General features: G+C 38.5%; 1 non-coding gene across 1 annotated transcript; it reads left to right on the top strand.

Annotated features, from left to right (window-relative positions):
- The first annotated feature begins 746 nt into the window (after positions 1-746).
- LOC116477464 (U6 spliceosomal RNA) lies at positions 747-850 on the top strand. Its single transcript, XR_004250464.1, has one exon. It is a non-coding gene; the product is annotated as a U6 spliceosomal RNA (small nuclear RNA).
- Positions 851-5,476: the final 4,626 nt, after the last annotated feature.

The raw sequence follows: 5,476 nt of genomic DNA, 5'->3' as shown, positions 1-5,476 counted from the left end.
TTACTTAATACATCCATGACAGGCACAGTTTGCTGGAATCAATGCTTGTATTCTTTTTCTTCCTTTTTATTTTCTTACCCAGGTTTATTTGTCTAACTTTGAGTCTGAGACTATAAATTGATGCCTAATATTCATTCATTCCTTTTATTTTAATAACAAGGCTCCAAGTTTTAGTTGGACACCTTGCCATCTAACTACAAGACTGTATTTCTCAGACTCCCCTGAAGCTTGATGTAACCGAAGTTATAGCCAATGAGGGATAAATAAAAGTTTTGTTTGGGACTTAGGGGAAAACTCCTTAAAATGGGTGTGTGTGTTCCTTCCTTCCTCCATTTTATTCAGAATGCAGATGTAATAATCAGAGCTCAGAATCTCAGATCATGAGAATCAGAACCATATTTTAGGATTGGCAGAGTTCTGATCTGCACGTAATTGGTGTCACTGATGACTCTGTGGAGTAGACTCATTACCCCAGCCCTCTGGATTTTCTCTTTGTAAGAGAAATAAGTGTGAACTTGTATAACTAGTTCTAGTTTGGGCATATCTTTCACATGCAGTTGGACCTATTCTAAATAATACAAATTCCTTTTAGGATCCCTCTTAGTGTTAAGATGCCAAAAGTATCCACTGCTCAGACAAATCCTGCCCATATGTATATTCATCTCAGGCTTGTACTTTATTATTTTCCTATCTTCCTCCTCTTTGATATGTTTCATGTTGTCGTTGTTTTTTTATTTGCTTTTCTGGTGCTTCATTTTGGCAGCTCATATACTAAAACTGGAATAATACAAAGATTAGCTTGTCCCTTTGCAAGGATGACATGAAAATTCATGAATCATTCCAAACACACAGCCAACATCATACTGAACAGGCAAAAGTTGGAAGCATTTCTCTTGAGAACTGGAACAAGACAAAGATGCCCATTCTCACCACTTCCAGTAACATTGTCAGAGCAGTCAGGCAAGAAAAAGAAATGAAACACATCCAAATAGGAAAAGAATAAGTCACATTATCTCTCTTCACTGACAATATAATTCTACACCTAGAAAACTCTCTAAATTCTGCCAAAAGACTCATAGACTTGATAAGTGACTTTAGTAAGGTTTCAGGATACAAAATCAATGAATAAAAATCAGTAGCATTTCTATTTATCAATAATATTCTAGCTGAGTATCAAATCAAGAATGCAATCTGATTTACAATAGCCACCAAAAAAAAACCCAAATCTAGAAATACAGCAAGGAAAGTAGTTGAAAGATCTCTACAAGAAGAAATATAAAACACTGCTGAAAGAAATCAGAGATGACACAAATGAAAAACCATTCCATGCTCATGGATTGAAAGAATCAATACCTTTAAAATGTGCATACTGTCCAAGGCAATCTACAGATGCAACCCCATTACTATCACAATACCAATTACATTCTTCATGGAATTAGAAATAACGATTCTAAAATTCATACAGAATCAAAAAGGAACCCAAATAGCCAAAACAACCCAAAGCAAAAATAACAAAGCTGGAGGCATCACAGTATCTGACTTTAAACTATACTACAAGGCTATAATAGCCAAAACAGTATGGTACCAGTACCAAAATAGGCACATAGATCAATGAAACAGAATACAGAACCCAGAAATAAACCCACACACCTACAGTCAACTGACCTTCAACAAAGTTGACAATAATAAACAATGGGGAAAGGTTTCACTCTTCAATAAATGGTGCTGCAATAACTGGCTAACCACATACAGAAAAATAAAACTGGACCCCTACCTCTCACCATATACAAAAATTAACACAAGATGGGTTAAAGGTTTACATGTAAGACCTCAATTTATGACAACTCTAGAAGAAAACTTAAGAAATACTATTCTAGACATGGGCCAAGGCAAAGAATTTATGACTAAGTCCTCAAAAGCAAATGCAACAAAAACAAAAATTGACAGTTGGGATGTAAATAAAGAACTACTGCACAGCAAAAGAAACTATCAACAGAGTAAACAGATAACCTACATGATGGGAGAAAATATTTGCAAACTATACATGTGACAAAGGACTAATATCCATAATCCATAAGGAACTTAATAAACTCAATAAGAAAAAACAAACAATCCCATTAAAAAGTGAGCAAATGACATAAACAAATGCTTCTCAAAAGAAGACATATAAGTACCCAACCAACATTGAAAAAATGCTCATCATCACTAATCATCAGAGAAATGCAAATCGAAACCACAATGAAATACCATCTCACACCAGTCAGAATGGCTATTAATAAAAAGTCAACAAAATAACAGATGTTGGCAAGGCTGCAGAGAGAAAGGAACATGTATACACTGTTTGTGAGAATGTAACTTAATTCAACTCCTGTGGAAAGAAGTTTGAAGATTTCTTAAAGAACTAAAAATAGAATTACCATTCAACTCAGCAATCTCCTTACTGGGTATATACTCAAAGGAAAATAAATCATCCTACCAAAAAGACACCTGCACTTGCATGTTTATTGCAGCACTATTCATAATAGCAAAGACATGGAATCAACTTAGGTGCCAATCAACAGTGGATTGGACAAAGAAAATGTGGTACATACACACCATGGAATACCATGCCACCATAAAAAGAATGAAATCATGTCTTTTGCAGCAACATGAATGTAGCTGGAGGCCATAATCCTAAGCAAGTTAATACACAAACAGAAGACCAAATACTGCATAGTCTCACTTATAAGTGGGAATTAAACCTTGAGTATATACAGGCATAAAGATGAGGACAATAGACACTGGGGACCCAAAAGGGGGAAAGGGAGAGAAAAAGCAAGGGTTAAAAAAAAAACTATCTATTGCAGCGCTCTCCAACCTTTTTGGCACCAGGCACCAGTTTCATGGAACACAATTTTTCCAAGAACTGGGCAAGGGGTGAGGGAAGATTGTTTCGGGATGATTCAAGCACACTATGTTTATTGTGCACTTTATTTCTATTATTATTACATTGTAATATATAATGAAATAATTATACAACACACCATAATGTAGAATCAGTGGGAGTCCTGAACTTGTTTTCCTGCAACTGGATGGTACCATCTGGGGGTGATGGGAGACAGTGATATCTGAAGTGTGTTGATGTCCAGTCTGCTCCTTAATTTTGTTTTCATTGCTGTCACTGCAGAAACCCTGCTTCGCAAAGATAGGATGCTGAAAATGGAAGCAGGCTTTTCAGTACTTTTGCGGCAATCTCAGGATATTCCTCGCTGACTTTAAACCAGAATGTATGGAGATTTGCAGTTGTCTCAAATATACTTTTAAGGCCACCATCATTTGCGATCTCAAGCAGTTGATCCTCCTCTAGCACAGACAAAGTCGACTCAGCTGCCTTATTCAAAAATAGGTGGGGGATCCATTCCTTCCCAGTTCTATGGTTCTTTGTGCTTGGGAAGTAATGCTCAAACTCTTTTGAAAGCTGAGACAGGTGATCATGCACCAGCTGGGAGAAAGAAGGCCCTGGCTCAGCCTCTTTCAAAATCTCTGTTAATGTTTGAAACATGTCAGAAATCCCAATGTTCACTCATCGCCCCCATAATTCCAGCTTAGCTTTGAATGAAGCCATTTTATCTGCCAACTTGAACACAGTTGTCATTCTCCCTGGAGTAACAAATTGAGTTTGGTTAGCAAGTTGAATATGTCACACAAGTAAGCAAGTTTGCGGATCCATTCTGTGTCACTGAAATGTGCTGCCAGTGGTGACTGTTTTTCTAACAGAAATGTCTGGAGCAGCTCTGATAACTCAAGAGCTCCGGCCAGTGATCAACCTTTAGAAAGCCATCTACTTCTGTGTTTAAGAGAAGATATGTGTGCTCTATGTTCACCTCCTCACAGAGCTGAGCAAACATACGTGAGTTAAGGGAATGTATTTAAATGTGGTTGATAATTTTAATCACATTCTGCAAAATGTTAAGTTCCAGTGACATTTTTCAGCTAGCCAGCATTTCTCTATGGATAACACAGTGTGTAGACTCACATTCAGAAGCAACCTCTTTGACCTGAGTAGTAAAACCAGAAAGCCGTCCAGTCATGGCAGCCCATCAGTCTGTCCATATACAGACACAAAGTGACCAATTCAGTTTTCCTGATATCTAATCATTCAACGATTTGAATAATTCTGCAGCTGTGGTGTTGGTTGGCAACAAAAGTGCACGTAATATATCCTCATGTGCATCCTCCTAAAAAATATATCCCACAAAAACAAGCATTGTTTCATTGTTGTTAACACTGGTAAACTTGTCAACCTGGATTGCATACCATGGTGACTCATTAATTCTAACAATTGTGCCTCAATATCTTCTGCTATTTCATCAATTTGTCTGGTTATAGTGCTAGCTGAAAGAGGAACATCTGCCACCTTTTGAAGGGCATCCTCTCCTTAAAGTTCATGACAAATGTCCTTAGCAGCAGGCAGGATCAACTCTTCACCAATAGTAAACGGCTTCTTAGCTTTAGCACTGTGGTTAGCCACTAAGAATGACGTTCTCAGCGCCGACACATTTGATGAAGTGGTGGCCTTCAGTAATTGCTTCTGTTCTTCATGTTCATAGGATTTTTTCTTTTGAAAAACTCCAAAGGTTTGTCTTCTAATGCAGGCTGCTTGGTCTCCATGTGGCAAAGCAGTTTTGAAGGTTTCATGGCTTCATTGGATAGCTGGTCACTACATATTACACAAAGCAGACTTGGAGAATGTGAATCACCTGTTGCGATGAACCTGTAATTTAAGTAAGACTCCTGGTATTTTCTTTTAAATGTAACTTTATTTTTTTTTGGCAGTCTTAAGAGTCTTCTGCTCTCTCACCATTGGGTCTTTCCCCCTTTTCAAAGAAGCTCTCCAGTGATGTTTGTATTTTACTCATTTTGGCCAGGGGTTAGCTTGTGGGCTCACCAAAACTGTGACTGAGACAAGTGTGCGATGCAAGAAAAAGGTGCAGATGGAAGTGGTAAATAAAATGAGCAGGCCATGTGTGGACTAAAATAAGTGTTGGATTCTGACTTAAAGCCTGCCACCAGATGCAGCCTGTCACTTGCCACTCACTGATAGGGTTTTGATATGAGTCTGCAAGCAATTGATGTATTAGGGTTTCTGTGCAGTCAAACCTCTCTGCCAATGTTAATCTGTATTTACAGCTGCTCCCCAGGGTTAGCATCACAGTCTCAGCTCCACCTCAGATCATCAGGCGTTAGATTTTCATAAGGAGCCTGCAACCTAGATCCCTCGTATGCGCAGTTCACAATAGAGTTTGCATGCCTATGAGAATCTAATGCTGCTGATGATCTGACAGGAGGCAGAGTTCAGGCAGTCATGCAAGTGATGAGGAGTGGCTGTAAATACAGATGAAGCTTCACTCACAGGCCTGCTGTTCATCTCCTGCTGTGTGGTCTGGTTCCTAGCAGACCATGGAACAGTACTGGTTTGAGCCCCAGCAGTTGGGGA

Source organism: Hylobates moloch, unplaced genomic scaffold (assembly GCF_009828535.3).
Source record: "Hylobates moloch isolate HMO894 unplaced genomic scaffold, HMol_V3 SCAFFOLD_2, whole genome shotgun sequence".
NCBI lineage: Eukaryota > Metazoa > Chordata > Mammalia > Primates > Hylobatidae > Hylobates > Hylobates moloch.
The sequence above is the reverse complement of the archived record's forward strand: the minus strand, read 5'-3'. Positions and strand labels throughout refer to the sequence as shown.